Source organism: Aquarana catesbeiana, linkage group LG03 (genome assembly GCF_042186555.1).
Source record: "Aquarana catesbeiana isolate 2022-GZ linkage group LG03, ASM4218655v1, whole genome shotgun sequence".
In the NCBI taxonomy this organism is placed as follows: Eukaryota; Metazoa; Chordata; class Amphibia; order Anura; family Ranidae; genus Aquarana; species Aquarana catesbeiana.
In genome coordinates this window covers 288,561,237-288,578,723 of record NC_133326.1, presented here as the reverse complement: position 1 = coordinate 288,578,723, position 17,487 = coordinate 288,561,237, and the positions used below count along the sequence as shown (strand labels likewise).

The following is a 17,487-nucleotide window of genomic DNA, read 5'->3' as shown; positions in this document are numbered from 1 at the left end:
AGAAAACCACTCCGGGTGCCACTCCTGTCAGCTAAGAACAGGAAACTGAGGCTACAATTCACACAGGCTCACCAAAATTGGACATTAGAAGATTGGAAAAATGTTGCCTGGTCTGATGAGTCTCGATTTCAGCTGCGACATTTAGATGGTAGGGTCAGAATTTGGCGTAAACAGCATGAAAGCATGGATCCATCTTGCCTTGTATCAACGGTTCAGGCTGGTGGTGGTGGTTTAATGGTGTGGGGGATATTATCTTGGCACTCTTTGGGCCCCTTTGTACCAATTGAGCATTGTTTAAATGCCACGGCCTACCTGAGTATTGTTGCTGACCATGTCCATCCCTTTAAAACTACAGTGTACCCATCTTCTGATAGCTACTTCCAGCAGGATAATGCACCATGTCACAAAGCTCAAATCATCTCACCACTGGTTTCTTGAACATCACAATGAGTTCACTGTACTCCAATGACCTCCACAGTCCCCAGATCTCAATCCAATAGAGCACCTTTGAGGTGTGGTGGATCAGGATACTCGCATCATGTATGTGCATCCGACATAACTGTAGCAACTGCATGATGTTATCATGTCAATATGGACCAAAATCTCTAAGGACCTAAAGGACCTAAAGGACTAAACACCTTGTTGAGTCTATGTCACAAATAATTAAGGCAGCTCTGAAGGCAAAAATGGGTCCAACACAGTACTAGCAAGGTGTACCCAATATAGTGGCCAGAACGCAGGAACCAAAACCGGAAATCTCCTCCACGCTGAAGATTTATTCTGTTTATTGCATAATGTGACACCTCTGGTATACACCATCTCCTCCTAAAAAAGGCTAAGTGGGGTGGGAGAAATCCAGGATGCTTTAGTTCTTATGATCTCCTCATCCCCCCCCCCCATCTCTTCACAGTTGCTATGGGATATTAAGCCTTAATCCTCTTATATAGAATGTATACCCATCACTTATCCTGGATGACTGTTATCACCGTGCTCCTGTTTCCTATTTGATCATTCTCTCCTGTTATTTTTGACATTGTCTTTTCCAGACTCAGGGATACTACACATATTTGTATTGTGCGGACATACACGGATGGAAGCCCGCGTCTATGGACGTTTACACACTCCTCAGGGTTTGTTGATTGGGAGTATGTGCCATGGCCCTCCTGCCTTTGGTTTTGGGAACAAAGCTCTCATATGTTTGGGTTTGGGAGCCGGGAGGGTTGGGATGTTTTTTATGATTTCTTCTGTTGTTGTTGCTTTTTCTCTGCAATATTGGTATCCACCATTATATGTGCATCTGACTAACGGTTCAGCATACCTTTCTTGTATACGGCCGCTATCCCTAAATGACATGCTGTTGCCTCACATGTCTGGTTTACTCACCCTCTTATACAATTCTCATGGCGCGCTGGACTCCATGCTATGGTTGTTTCCAGCGGGCTCTGGGAAATGGGTTTCACTAGTCATACTTTAGCCATACTAATGCCTAGACTACGCTTAGTTTCCTGGAATGTTCAGGGGCTTAACTCCAAGGTGAAACGATTACTAATGTTTGAATATCTGACGAGACATAATCCGCATGTGATCCTCCTCCAGGAAACCCACCTCCATACATCTAGGGTCAGGCCTCTAAAGCGAGCGAAAAATGCATACGCTATTCATTCCACATACTCCACATATGCCAGGGGCACATCCATCCACATAGCTAAATCAGCACCTATCAGTATTAAACACATCAAACTTGATCCTAATGGTTGCTTTGTAATTGTTGTGCTTGAACTCTTGGGTAAGCCCTACACAGTGACTAGTCTATATGCTCCACCACCCTTCACTAGATTATTCTTTGAACGGGTAATGAGCCCCATATTGGCAATAGCAAAGGGCCCTTTATTGATAGCGGGTGTCTATAACACGGTACTTGATAACTCCATTGACAGGTTTAGATGCTCTACACAACCCCCCACAACATTGAATTCTTTTCTGACTCAATTTGATCTAGTGAAGGCCTGGAGTTGGAAGCATGCGGATGGGAGAGAGTACTCGTGTCAGTCTGAATCACACAGCACTCTGTCTCGGATTGATCTGTGTCTGGTCTCGTCGGATCTGCTCACTATGGTGAGCGAGGTCAAATACCTCCCTAGGGTGGTGTCCGATCATTCTCCTTTGCTGGGGGACCTCGCCCTGGGCACCCCCTCCTCCTATCGGGTATGGCGATTGAGCCCTTTGTGGCTGGCTGATCAGGCAGTTGTGGATCAGAGTGTGGCCGAAATGAAATCCTACTGGATAACTAACCGGCAGAGTGTCTCCGTCCCGGTGGTTTGGGATGCTTTTAAGGCCAACACACGCTGCGCTTTTGCTGCAACAATTGGGCAGGCCCGTAAGGCATCTCAGTCCAGACTGATGAATGCGGAAGGGGATCTTATAGAGGCGGAGACTGCTTATTCTGCAGCCCCCACCCCTGAGACACACGCTGCCTGGAAGCACAGGGCTAGAGAACTGGACCTGGTACTTTTGGAGTGCACCCAGAAGAAGTTGCTGTATCAGAACCAGCGACTCTTTGAGTTTGGTGACAAAAATAGTCAATTACTGGCTTATCTCTCCAGACCTGACTATCAGCCATGCAGCATCCCAAGAATTAGGAACTCAGAGGGAGTAGTGGTAGAACAAAACAAGGAGATAATGGACGCATTTGTCACATTTTATTCTTCATTATATGCTACTAGAGCTCATTATACAATTGTGGAATTGGATAACTACTTATCTGAAATCTTGCTACCAAAACTTCAGGACCAACAGGCTTCACTCTTAGATGATCCTCTGACAGCTGAGGAAATTGGGGAAGCCATGCAATCCTTTGCCAGGAATAAAACATCAGGATTGGATGGACTCCCTATCGAGTGGTATATGCAATTCAGAGATCTACTAATACCTCACCTACTCAGGGTATATAACTTTGAATTGAAAACGGGACAGTTGCTGCCCTCTATGTCAGAGGTGCTAATGGTCCTCATCCCTGAACCCCATAAGGATCACCTACTCTGCAAATCGTATAGACTGATCTCGCTCATTAATTCAGAGGTCAAGATTCTAGCCAAGGTGCTCTCGCCCGGCGACTGAACACAGTCATTACTACTATTATTGGTGCAGACCAGACTGGGTTCATCCCTGGGCGATTGACCTCTATTAACCTACGCAGACTTTTTACTAATATGCAAGCCACTCATGATACTATGGGATCTAGGGCCATTTTGGCCTTAGACGCACATAAGGCATTCAACATGGTCGAATGCCCATGTCTGCTGGAAGTCCTAGCAAAATTTGATTTCGGCAAAACCTTTATCAGATGGGTTCAACTGCTTTATTCGAAATCCACCGCTAGATTGAGAGTAAACGCATCCGTGTCTGGTCCCTTTCTGATAAAGAGAGGCACTAGACAGGGATGTCCCCTGTCGCCGCTGCTGTTGGCGATAGAACCTTTAGCGGCGCTGATAAGATCCAGTGGGGAGGTTGTGGGACTGACGATTGGGGGTCTGGAAGAGAAGGTGTCTCTATACGCTGATGACCTGTTAATATACTTGTCAGACCCCCAATTGTCTCTCCCAACCCTGCTGGAAATTATTCGGAGGTTTGGCCACTTCTCTGGGTTCCAGGTTAACTTGGGCAAATGTCTTCTATTTATGATAGACCAGGCAACATCGATAGTCTTACCTCCCTCTTGCCCACTACAAATAGCCAGCTCCTTCAGATATTTAGGGGTTATGATTCAACACTCTCCACCTACACAAAAATTAATCTAGACCCTCTCATTGGAAGAATGAAAACCACATTAAAGACGTGGACCAATCTCCCTCTGACACTACTAGGTAGGATAAATATTTTTAAAATGATCTTCTTACCACGATTTCTGTATATCCTGAGTAATTCGCCGGTATATGTCACGAAAGTCAAATTTAAGGAAATAGATTCAATTCTTACCACTTTTATCTGGAAGGGGGGGGCAGTCAGGATTGCCAAAAATACCCTACAGTTGCCGGTAATGGAGGGAGGGCTGGCATTACCCTGCCTTCAAACTTATTATATTGCCTCACAGTTGGCCCATGTGCATTGGTGGTTTTATCCTGAAGCCAACAATGCGACCACTGCCCTGGAGGTGACTATACTTACCTCCCATGAGTCCCTCCAAAACCTGATTCACCACATGCCCCTTAGAGGGAGAGAGGGTTCAACTATCCTAGCAATGACCCTACGGATTTTTAAGCTTACTAAAATGTTGTCATCCAATGAACACAATACATACTCACCAAATACTCCACTATGGGGGAATCCAAATCTACAAGAATTCTCCCACAGGACTGACGGGGGATTCTGGTCTAAAAAAGGGGTGAAAACAATTATGCGTCTATTTTCGGACAATAGGTTCCGCCCTTTTGAGGAATTTAGTTGAGACTATAATCTACCACTCACGGCCTACTTCCTTTATTTACAGATACGCCACACTGCGGCTACACAGTTTGGCCTGCGTAACATAATTGTCCAACTCTCTCCGCTAGAACAATTACTGACAGACCCTTCTCACACCAAACTAGTTTCAACATATTATAGGTCCCTCTTACATTCTATAACTCATAGGCTTAGCAGCACGGCTAATAGATGGAGAGTTGACATTCCTGAACTGACAGTGGACATCTGGCAGGAAGTTCTTCCCCTCCAGGTTCCCTCTGTCATTTCTTCCCGTGACAAGGTCATACAGACTAAATTGCTATACAGATCTTACTTTACACCATGTTTACTGTTTAAATTAAATAGATTACCCTCTGCATTATGCTACAGATGCGGCATGGCTGATGGCACATTCTTTCATTTGATGTGGGAGTGCAATCCAATTAGGAAGTTCTGGTCGGAGGTCACGGCCTTCATCAGTTCCCTAACTCAGATACCCAATATCTGTAATCCCCTGCGGTGTTTACTGGGATATATTAATGATGATGGTATATCCAAAAATGTACAAACTTTTAGGCGTAGAGTATTGTTTTATGCTAAGAAACCAATAACCGTTCATTGGAAGTCTCAATCTTCGCCCAACATAGCCTTTTGGCTCACTACCATTAATCATGCTATACCGTTATACAAGCTGACATATGAAGCCAAAGGATGCCCAAAAAAATTCCTAAAGATTTGGGGCTCTTGGGTCAGCTCTGCAAGTACCATCCCAACTGATCTTTAAAAGATCAAATGAAGCCTTTGACCACTAAATGGTCTCAATTGAGCAACACAGAAATATGACCTTAGGGTTGCTATGTATCCACTAAATGTATACCAGTTTACCATGTTTTGTAATGGATTGAGCGATGTTCGCTCCATATGCATGTATGTTTGTTTGTATGTTGTGTACTGAAAATAGATTAAAAAATGTACCCTGTAAAAAAAAAAAAGAAGACAGCCTTCAACACCAGAGATGAGCAGTATAAATGGTTTACAAAATGCCTTGGCTGTCTTCCAGGAGTTCGTTAATTATATCGTTCACAACTACCTGGGCAAGTTCCTTGTCATATATATGAATGACATCCTAATTTATTCACAGTCTTTGGCATTCCATCATATCATATCGAAACATTTTCCAGCCAGGTGTTGAGTACATTCTTTCTATGCCAAACTGGAGAAGTATATTTTCATGCTACTGAGGTCCTGTTTCTTACATTATGGTTACAGTATCTTTATTACCTCCACCCCAGGTTGTGCACCTTTTCCTCCCACAGTTCTAATTTTCCAGAGATTAGAAAGCTTGTGGAACATATTTCTGCTATTTGGAAATTCGTGCATAACAGTCATGTGTATGGTTCTGCCTGCCTTTGTTGATAACCAGTGTTCAGCTCCATCTTCAAGGTTGTTGATTGGGCTTGTCTAATCAAGGCCCAGTCTCAGAAGTTAACAACAGGTAAACTTTGTTTTCAGCTAAAGCTTCCTCCTTTTTTTGAGTATACCCAACTCCTCTCATGTAATTTTGCTCAAGTCAGTAAGCCAAGATACCATCCATCCTGTCCTGTCAACCTCCAGTTGCTGTTAATGATTAGGAGTAGTTTGAGGTAGAGGCTATGTCATATTCCAGGAAAATTCGAAACTCTTTTCAATACCTCATCCACTGGAAGAGTTTCAGCCTTGGTGAACACTAGGGATTGTCCGAACACCCCCCGGTTCGGTTCGCACCAGAACATGCAAACAGGCAAAAAGTTCTAGCGAATATGCGAATCCTGTTAAAGTCTATGGGACATGAACATGAAAAATCAAAAGTGCTAAATTTAAAGGCTTATATGCAAGTTATTGCAATAAAAAGTGTATGGGGACCCAGGTACTGCCCCAGGGGACATGTATCAATGCAAAAAAGTTTTTAGAACTACAGTTTTTTTCTGGAGCAGTGATTTTAATCATGCTTAAAGTGAAACAGTAAAAATGAAATATTCCTTTAAATATCGTGCCTGGGGGGCCCCCTTAGTCTGCCTGTAAAGTGGTGCATTTGTGCAATGTAAAGAACAGTGCCACAGCAAAATGACATTTCTAAAGGAAGAAATGTAATTTAACCACTAGCCGACCAGCCGCTGTCCGTATGCAGCACTCTCGCACCCCCTCCACGCTGCAGGAGCGTGCCCACGGGTCGGGTGACCTGCGATCTCCTAGTACAGAGGCAGAACAGGGATCTACCTATGTAAACAAGCTGATCCCCATCCTGCCAGATGACATGACAGAGATCTACTGTTCCCAGTCATCGGGAGCAGTGATCTCTGTCATGTTCCTGGCAGCTAGGGATGAGCTGAACACCCCCCTGTTCGGTTCGCACTAGAACATGCGAACAGGAAAAAAGTTTGTTCAAACACGCGAACACCATTAAAGTCTATGGGACACGAACATGAATAATCAAAAGTGCTAATTTTAAAGGCTTATATGCAAGTTATTGTCATAAAAAGTGTTTGGGGACCTGGGTCCTGCCCCAGGGGACATGGATCAATGCAAAAAAAAGTTTTAAAAACGGCCGTTTTTTCAGGAGCAGTGATTTTAATAATGCTTAAAGTCAAACAATAAAAGTGTAATATCCCTTTAAATTTCGTAGCTGGGGGGTGTCTATAGTATGCCTGTAAAGGGGCGCGTGTTTCCCGTGTTTAGAACAGTCTGACAGTAAAATGATATTTCAAAGGAATAAAGCCATTTAAAACTACTTGCGGCTATTGCATTGCCGGTCCGACAATACACATAGAAGTTCATTGATAAAAACGGCATGGGAATTCCCCACAGGGGAACCCTGAACCAAAATTTAAAAAAAAAATGACGTGGGGGTCCCCCTAAATTCCATACCAGACCCTTCAGGTCTGGTATGGATTTTAAGGGGAACCCCGCGCCAAAAAAAAAACAAAAAAACGGCGTGGGGTCCCCCCAAAAATCCATACCAGACCCTTATCCGAGCACGCAACCTGGCAGGCCGCAGGAAAAGAGGGGGGGGGGACGAGAGAGCGCCCCCCCTCCTGAACCTTACTAGGCCACATGCCCTCAACATTGGGAGGGTGCTTTGGGGTAGCCCCCAAAAACACCTTGTCCCCATGTTGATGAGGACAAGGGCCTCATCCCCACAACCCTGGCCGGTGGTTGTGGGGGTCTGCGGGCGGGGGGCTTATCAGAATCTTGAAGCCCCCTTTAACAAGGGGACCCCCAGATCCCAGCCCCCCGTGTGAAATGGTAAGGGGGCTCATCCTTACTGGCAGCCCATCCCCCCTACAGTTAGAACACACCCAGGGAACACACTTAACCCTCCTCATGTTGAGGGCAAGTGGCCTGGTACGGTTCAGGAGGGGGGGGCTCGCTCTCCCCCCCCTTTTCCTGGCCTGCCAGGCTGCTTGCTCAGATAAGATTCTGGTATGGATTTTGGGGGAGACCCCACGTTGTTTTCTTTTAAATTTTGGCATGAAGTTCCCCTTAAAATCTATACTAGACCCAAAGGGCCTGGTATGGATTGGGGGGGACCCCACGCCATTTTTTTCTTAATTCTGTCATAGGATTCCCCTTAACCACTTCAATACACTGTATTATATACTCTGCACTGCACTATACACCCTTCACTATATTATATATACTACACAGACTGCACTATATATTCTCCACTGTAATATATATATATATATATATATATATATATATATATATATATATATATATACACACTACACTGATAGCACTATATACTCCCCACTAGGGATGAGCCTTGAGTTCGAGTCGAACTCATGTTCGACTCGAACATTAGCTGTTCGCAAGTTCGCCGAACAGCGAACAATTTGGGGTGTTCGCGGCAAAGCCGCGGAACACCCTTTAAAAGTCTATGGGAGAAATCAAAAGTGCTAATTTTAAAGGCTTATATGCAAGTTATTCTCATAGAAAGTGTTTGGGGACCTGGGTCCTGCCCCAGGGGACATGGATCAATGCAAAAAAAAGTTTTAAAAACGGCCGTTTTTTCAGGAGCAGTGATTTTAATAATGCTTAAAGTCAAACAATAACAGTGTAATATTCCTTTAAATTTCGTAACTGGAAGGTGTCTATAGTATGCCTGTAAAGGGGCGCATGTTTCCTGTGTTTAGAACAGTCTGACAGCAAAATGACATTTAGAAGGAAAAAACACATTTAAAATGACTCGCGGCTATTGCATTGCTGACAATACACATAGAAGTTCATTGATAAAAACGGCATGGGAATTCCCCACAGGGGAACCCCGAACCAAAATGAAAAAAAAAAATGACGTGGGAGTCCCCCTAAATTCCATACCAGGCCCTTCAGGTCTGGAATGGATATTAAGGGGAACCCCGGTCAAAATTTAAAAAAAAAATGACGTGGGGTTCCCCCTAAATTCCATACCAGACCCTTCAGGTCTGGTATGGATTTTAAAAGGAACCCCGCGCCAAAAAAAAAAAAAAAACGGAGTGGGGTCCCCCCAAAAATCCATACCAGACCCTTATCCGAGCACGCAACCTGGCAGGCCGCAGGAAAAGAGGGGGGGTGAGAGTGTGCCCCCCCTCCTGAACCGTACCAGGCCACATGCCCTCAACATTGGGAGGGTGCTTTGGGGTAGCCCCCCAAAACACCTTGTCCCCATGTTGATGAGGACAAGGGCCTCATCCCCACAACCCCGGCCGGTGGTTGTGGGGGTCTGCGGGCGGGGGGCTTATCGGAATCTGGAAGCCCCCTTTAACAAGGGGACCCCCAGATCCCGGCCCCCCCCCTGTGTGAAATGGTAAGGGGGTACTTACCCCTACCATTTCACTAAAAAACTGTCAAAAATGTTAAAAATGACAAGAGACAGTTGTTGACAATTCCTTTATTTAAATGCTTCTTCTTTCTTCTATCTTCCTTCATCTTCTTCTTCTTCTGGTTCTTCCTCCGGCGTTCTCGTCCAGCATCTCCTCCGCGGCGTCTTCTATCTTCTTCTCCTCGGGCCGCTCCGCACCCATGGCATGGGGGGAGGCTCCCGCTCTTCTCTTCATTTTCTTCTCTTCTTCTCTTCTTCATTTTCTTCTCCGGGCCGCTCCGCACCCATGCTGGCATGGAGGGAGGCTCCCGCTGTGTGCTGGCGTCTCCTCGTCTGACGGTTCTTAAATAACGGGGGCGGGGCCACCCGGTGACCCCGCCCCCCTCTGACGCATGGGACATGACGGGACTTCCCTGTGGCATTCCCCGTGACGTCACAGGGAAGTCCCGTCAAGTCGCCGTGCGTCAGAGGGGGGCGGGGTCACCGGGTGGCCCCGCCCCCGTTATTTAAGAACCGTCAGACGAGGAGACGTCGTCACACAGCGGGAGCCTCCCTCCATGCCAGCATGGATGCGGAGCGGCCCGGAGAAGAAAATGAAGAAGAGAAGAAGAGAAGAAGGAAGAAGAGATGAAAACGAAGAGAAGAGCGGGAGCCTCCCCCCATGCCATGCGTGCGGAGTGGCCTGAGGAGAAGAAGATAGAAGACGCCGCGGAGGAGATGCTGGACGAGAACGCCGGAGGAAGAACCAGAAGAGCCAGAAGAACCAGAAGAAGAAGATGAAGGAAGATAGAAGAAAGAAGAAGCATTTAAATAAAGGAATTGTCAAAAACTGTCTCTTGTCATTTTTAACATTTTTGACAGTTTTTTAGTGAAATGGTAGGGGTAAGTACCCCCTTACCATTTCACACGGGGGGGCGGGATCTGGGGGTCCCCTTGTTAAAGGGGGCTTATCCGGAATCTGGCCCGCAGACCCCCACAACCACCGGCCAGGGTTGTGGGGATGAGGCCCTTGTCCTCATCAACATGGGGACAAGGTGTTTTGGGGGCTACCCCAAAGCACCCTCCCAATGTTGAGGGCATGTAGCCTGGTACGGTTCAGGAGGGGGGGCGCACTCTCGTCCCCTCCTCTTTTCCTGCGGCCCGCCAGGTTGCGTGCTCGGATAAGGGTCTGGTATGGATTTTTGGGGGGACCCCACGCCTTTTTTTTTTTTTTTTTTTTTGGCGCGGGGTTCCCCTTAAAATCCATACCAGACCTGAAGGGTCTGGTATGGAATTTAGGGGGAACCCCACGTCATTTTTTTTTTAAATTTTGGCCGGGGTTCCCCTTAATATTCATACCAGACCTGAAGGGCCTGGTATGGAATTTAGAGGGACCCCCCACGTCATTTTTTTTTAAATTTTGGTTCGGGGTTCCCCTGTGGGGAATTCCCATGCCTTTTTTATCAATGAACTTCTATGTGTATTGTCGGCAATGCAATAGCCGCGAGTAGTTTTAAATGTGTTTTTTCCTTCGAAATGTCATTTTGCTGTCAGACTGTTCTAAACACGGGAAACATGCGCCCCTTTACAGGCATACTATAGACACCCCCCAGCTACGAAATTTAAAGGGATATTACACTTTTATTGTTTGACTTTAAGCATTATTAAAATCACTGCTCCTGAAAAAACGGCCGTTTTTAAAACTTTTTTTTGCATTGATCCATGTCCCCTGGGGCAGGACCCAGGTCCCCAAACACTTTTTATGACAATAACTTGCATATAAGCCTTTAAAATTAGCACTTTTGATTATTCATGTTCGTGTCCCATAGACTTTAACGGTGTTCGCGCGTTCGAACAAACTTTTTTCCTGTTCGCATGTTCTGGTGCGAACCGAACAGGGGGGTGTTCGGCTCATCCCTACTCCCCACTGTAATATATTATTATATATACCCCCGTAGAGGCATCTGAGTGTTGTGGCCCACCTGTCACCCTGCCCAGCCTGACATTCAATCCTCAGTCACTCCAAGGCAATGAACAGTCCATTAGCTTTGTTTTTATTTTAATTGAAGGGGTTGAACTTGGATAGGGTATAGGAAGTATGGGGTGCCCAGTGAATTTTAGAAGAATCAATTGGTGAATTTTAGAAGAATCAATTGGTGAATTTTAGAACAATAATTTGGGACAACTTATATACTCTCAGGTATATACAGGCCTCTCTTCCTCCAGCACAACTCTTACTGCAGACTATTACTCCTCAGCTCCTCCAGCACTCTACTTGCATGAGCCTTCAGGCACAGATAGCACCGCATGGTTAGGCCTGACACTGGCTCAGCCAGGCCTTAGCAATTGCCCTTTACGGCCCCTATAATGTAGCAAGATAGAAAGTCTCTGATGCTGTTCTACATGCGGCTACTGAGCCCAGTCAGCCATCTTCAGGCCCTGCCAGCCCTCCTGGCTGCAGCTACCCTTCTCCACTGCCCATGACACCACAGTTCATTCCTCTGGCTCTACACCCATTCCAGATTGCACCCTCCCAGTCCTCTCAGGCGTGCCTCCCCAGTTCTCTCAGGTCTGTGCATGTCACTCACCAGCCCTCCTGGCTGCGACCAGTTGTTCCTCTCCCCGGAGACTTGCCCGGCAGTGCTTTCTTCTGCTGTTCTTTCTTGCTCCTCCTGTGCCTCTGTGCTCCTGTCTGGGACAGCCCTGTGGTTTGTACGAGGGTTCCGTCCACACCCGAGCCCAGGCCCAAGGTCACCAAGAACACTGTAACCCCTCACAGTTACTCTTGTTGAGCACAGCAACGGGCCCTGCTGTTAAAAATTAGTGAAAAAATTTAAATTACATGGCCCTGTCAAACAGGTGCAGGTGGACCTTGGGTGTTGGCAGTGCCTGAACACTGTAACCCCACACAGTTACTCTTGTTGGCTGCTGTTAAAAATTAGTGAAAAAATTGAAATTTTTGCACCTGTTAAATGGGTGCAGAAAAATTGGGCCGTAGGTGTTGGTGGTGCCCTAAACCAAAAATATTGTTGGAAGCTAGCATAAAGATTCATGAATAATATAGGTAGTATAGGCGGTCTTCAAGGGATCCTAGATCCCTAGCAAATTCAATCAGTTACATCAGCATCAGGGGCTTAAAGCGGAGGTTCACTGAAAAAAAAATATTAAAAGCCAGCAGCTACAAATACTGCAGCTGCTGACTTTTAATATATGGACACTTACCTGTCCAGGGAGCCCGCGATGTCGGCAGCCGAAGCTGATCCGTCCTTCGGCTCTCGACCACTGCCCCTGCCATCCTCGGTAAGGGAATAAGGAAGTGAAGCCGTGAGGCTTCACTTCCAGGTTCCCTACTGCGCATGCGCGACTCGCGCTGCGCGTTCTCTCTGGTCCCTGCTGTGTTCTGTGTCTCACAGAATACAGTGGTGGAGGAGAGGGTAGGCACCGGAAGTGGCATAGGTCACCGCAAGCGCCGTGGTGATCTATGCCAGGAAGTGGGAGCAAATACCTGTATTAGACAGGTATCTGCTCCTTCCTTCCCCCTGAAAGGTGCCAAACGTGACACCGGAGGGGGGGGATCCAAAAAGTGGAAGTTCCATTTTTGGGTTGAACTCCACTTTAATAGCTGCTGGTTCAGGACTGATTCATTTTGACAATTGTAAGCCTATCAACGGAGTCTGTGGACAGGCGCACTCTTTGATATAATACAAGCCCTCCAGCAGCACTGAATGTCTGTTCAGAAAGCACGCTGGATGCAGGACGGGCCAGTAGCTTGATTACATATTGAGCAAGTTCTGGCTAGTGGTCCATTCTCAAGACCCAGTAACCCAGTGGATGCTCAGTTGGAAAGATCGCCAAGTCTGCTCTTGCCCCTAGATATTCCTGCACCATATAACGCAGACGCTGCCGATGGTTGCTTAAGCCCTGGGCGCTGAGGACTAAAGAGTTGTTTAAAGGCATCGGTCAGCCGGCCGCCTTCTCCACCGCTCTTTCGCCTTAGAAACACGTTGTCATTACAAGGTAAGGCAAACAAACAAAATATTATTATTATTATTATTATTATTATAGGGGATTTTTTTTAGTGCCGATAGTTTACACAACGCTTTACAACTTGAGGGTAGACAGTACAAATACAATACACTTTAATACAGTAGGAATCTGAGGGCCCTGCTCGTTAGAGCATTCAATCTAAGATAGGATATAACTACTCTAATACCTAGTTAAAAATACAAAAACATTTGAAAGTGTATAATGCCTTTAAAATAATGTGATTGTGTACTGTACCGTGCAGAGATACTGTAAAATTGTTCCGATTATCAGGAGTAGCAATTTGCATTTTTTCTGTACGTTAGAAAATTTCCATTTGACATGCAGAAAGAAGGGAAAAGAGCTTTTACGCTAGTTTTTTATGCATGTGGTTGAATTGGGAAGATCCAATAAGCTTGACAGACATATGCTTTACTGCCCATTATTCTAAAACAAATGCCAGTCTATGACCACCAAAAGACAGGAGACCTGATATATTGTGCATGTTGCTAACATCAGTAGATTGACCTAAGTGAGAATACGTCTGATCTCTATTAGCAAGAACCATACAAGGAAAGGATTAAAGATGTACAATGTGTCACTGGAATGCTACTTTCCCTGAAGCAAATCCTAAAAAGTCAGTCTGTTTTATTTTAAAAGCAGCTGCTCAAGAAAAAACTAAAAACTAAGTTATTACAATCTGAAACCTACTACTCCAGAGTTTTACCATATCTGTAATTTTTCAGTATAATCTGTAGAATTTATTTCCTTTCTTAACCACTTCAATACAAGGCACTTATACACCTTCCTGCCCAGACCAATTTTCAGCTTTCATCGCTGTCGCACTTTGAATGACAATTGCGCGGTCATGCTACACTGTACCCAAACTAAATTTTTATCATTTTGTTCCCACAAATAGAGCTTTCTTTTGGTGGTATTTGATCACCACTGGGATTATTATTTTCTGCTAAACAAATAAAAAAAAGACCAAAAATCTTAAAAAAAAAAAGTTTTTTTTTTGTTTCTATTACAAAACTTTGTAAATAAGTAAGTTTTCTCCTTCACTGATAGGCACTGATGGGGCTCCACTGACAGGCACTGATAAGGTGGCACTGTCCGAAAATATTGAAAAAAAAATGTTTTTTTTTGTTTCTGTTACAAAACTTTGTAAATAGTAAGTTTTCTCCTTCACTGATGGCCACTGATGGGGCTCCACTGACGGGCACTAATAAGGCAGCACTGATGGGCACCAATGAGATGGCACTGATGATGGGCACTAATATGTGGCACTGATGGGGCACTGATAGGCGGCACTGATAGGTGGCACTGATATGCAGCACTGATGGGTACACATAGGCGGCACTGATGGGCACTGAAAGACTGCACTGATGGGCACTGATAGGTGTCAGACAGACACAAGTGAGGAAAAGCATATCAACGGCTCTTCCTGTTTACACTGTGATCATCTGTGATTGGACACGGCTGATCACATGGTAAAGAGTCTCCGTCAGAGACTCTTTACCTAGATCGGTGTTGCAGTGTCTCAGACTGGCTACAAAACTGAGTGTGAGGGCCGCATGATAAGGCCTGTTGGCTAGATTTGGCCCCCAGGCGTGTTTTTGACATGTGTTCTAGAAGGTGATAAAAAGTGTTTTAAATAAGGTTCCCATTATTGCACAGGGAGGGTTTCTTGTTTAATTTGTTGGAAAATCTTCCTTCTAGTGGATCCGATTCTGCAGTTTTTGCTATGTAGAAAAGTAAAAGATTAAAGTAAAAGATTGAGTATGTGCAATAGGGTTATATCTGCCTTATGGTCACCCATAATATGGGCAGATGTGTCACTGAGAATGGTGGTGGGCCATGTGCCTGTTTTAAAACCCACTGGAACCCACTACGACCCATATGTGACTAGACTAATGCTGGGTACATACGGGCCAAAAATCGGTCGAAAACGGTCGGTTGGCAGGAACCAGTAGACTTTTGGCTGTGTGTACAGCTCCCTGTTCCACAGAAGTCAGTTGTGTTTCTGTCAAACAGGCATGCTGGGAAGCCAGCATCCAATTGGCATCCGATCACTGCTGGCAGTTAATGAAAAAAAAAACGTATAGCGTGTACAAGGTAGAGATGGGCCGAACACCCCCCTGTTCGATTCACACCAGAACTCCCGAACAGAGAAAAAGTTCTGACCCGAACCTCCGAACCCTATTAAAGTGTATGGGACCCGAACTTGAAAAATAAAAAGTCCCCATTTTAAAGGCTTATATGCCAGTAATTGGCCATAAAAAAGGTTATGGGGTCCTGCGTACTACCCTGCGTACTACCCTGGATACTACCCGAATACTACCCTGGGGGACATATCAATGCAAAACTTTTTTTAAAAAAAGATAGTTTTTAATGGAGCAGTTATTTTAATAATGCTTAACCACTTCCGGACGGCCGCACGCCGATATATGACCTGTCTTTAAAGAGGAACATCGTTGTTATGGCAGCAGCCATCTCTTCTTCAGCGTGCGGCCCGGTTTCCGCTAACAGTGATCTTTGCCGCGAGATCACTTTTATCGGCGGTGGGAGAGGGCCCCCTTCCTGCTGCTCTCCGGTGCCCTCCACCACTTACTGGAGACGTCGGTAGTGGCGGAGGTGATGGGATGTTTCTCCTTCCTGGGTATGGAGACGAGTTAGGGGAAGATGGCCCCCACCCTTCTCTATACCATTGCAGGGTGGAAGCGACGTCAAAACGTCACTCCCGCCCCTAGCTTTTTTTTTTTTTGTTATTGCATTTTAGTGTAAATATGAGATCTGAGGTCTTTTTGACCCCACATCTCATATTTAAGAGGTTCTGTTATACTTTTTTTCTATTACAAGGGATATTTACATCCCTTGTAATAGGAATAAAAGTGACACAATTTTTTTTTTAAAAAAGAACAGTGTAAAAATAAAAAATAAAAGGTAAAATAAATAAGAAAAAAAAAATTTAAATGAGCCACGTCCCGCCGAGCTCACATGCAGAAGCGAACGCATACGTGAATAGCGCCCGCATATGAAAACGGTGTTCAAATTACACATGTGAGATAGCGCCGTGATTGGTAGAGCGAGAGCAATAATTCTAGCCCTAGACCTCCTCTGTAACTCAAAACATGCAACCTATAGAATTTTTTAAACGTCGCCTATGGAGATTTTTAAGGGTAAATGTTTGTTGCCATTCCACGAGCGGGCGCAATTTTGAAGTGTGACATGTTGGGTATCAATTTACTCAGTGTAACATTATCTTTCACAATGTAAAAAAATTGGGCTAACTTTACTTTTGTCTTTTTTTTTTATTCAAATAAGTGTATTTTTTCCACAAAAAGTGCGTTGTAAGACCACTGCGCAAATACAGTGTGACAGAAAGTATTGCAATGACCACCATTTTATTCTCTACGGTGTTAGAAGAAAAAATGTATAATGTTTGGGGCTTCTAAGTAATTTTCTAGCAAAAAAACTGTTTTTAACTTGTAACCAACAAATCTCAGAAAGAGGTTTGGTCCTTAAGTGGTTAAAGTGCAACAATAAAAATTAAAAAATCCTTTAAATATAGTGTCTGGGGGGTTCCATTAGTCTGCCTGTAAAGTGCCGCATCTGTAGCATGTATAGAATATGCTGCAGCAATAATGACATTTCTAAAGAAAAAAAATGCATGAAATGACATTTAAATTGCCGACAATACAATAAAATTGCCAGCAAGAGAAAAATGTTAAAAAACGGTATGGGGTCCTCCGGTTTTGGTATGGATTTTAAGGGGAACCTCATTACAAAATTTTCAAAAAACGGCATGGGTCCCCCCCAAAATCCATACTAGACCCTTATCTGAGCATGCAACCTGGCAGGCCAGGAGGGGGAGGGGCGGGCGAGCGCCCCCCCCACCAAACCATACTAGGCCACATGCCCTCAAAATGGGGGGCCACATGCCCTCAACATGGGGACCCCAAAGCACCTTGTCCCCATGTTGATGGGGACAAAGGTCTCTTCCGCATAACCCTGGGCTGTGGTTGTGGGGGTCTGCAGGCAGAGGGCTTATAGGAATCTGGAAACCCCCTTTACAAAGGGGGCCCACAGATCCCGCCTCCCCCTATGTGAATGAGTGAGGGGTACTATGTACCCCCACCCATTCACCAAAAAAGTGTCAAAAAGTGCTAAAAACATAGAAACAGTATTTGACAATCCCTATA

The 17,487-nt window shown here is 45.1% G+C and overlaps 1 protein-coding gene across 1 annotated transcript in view; it reads right to left on the bottom strand.

The window, feature by feature from the left end:
- LOC141132135 (solute carrier family 23 member 1-like) overlaps nt 1-17,487 on the bottom strand; it is a 420,625-nt gene that overhangs the window by 203,558 nt on the left and 199,580 nt on the right. The window lies entirely within an intron of this gene.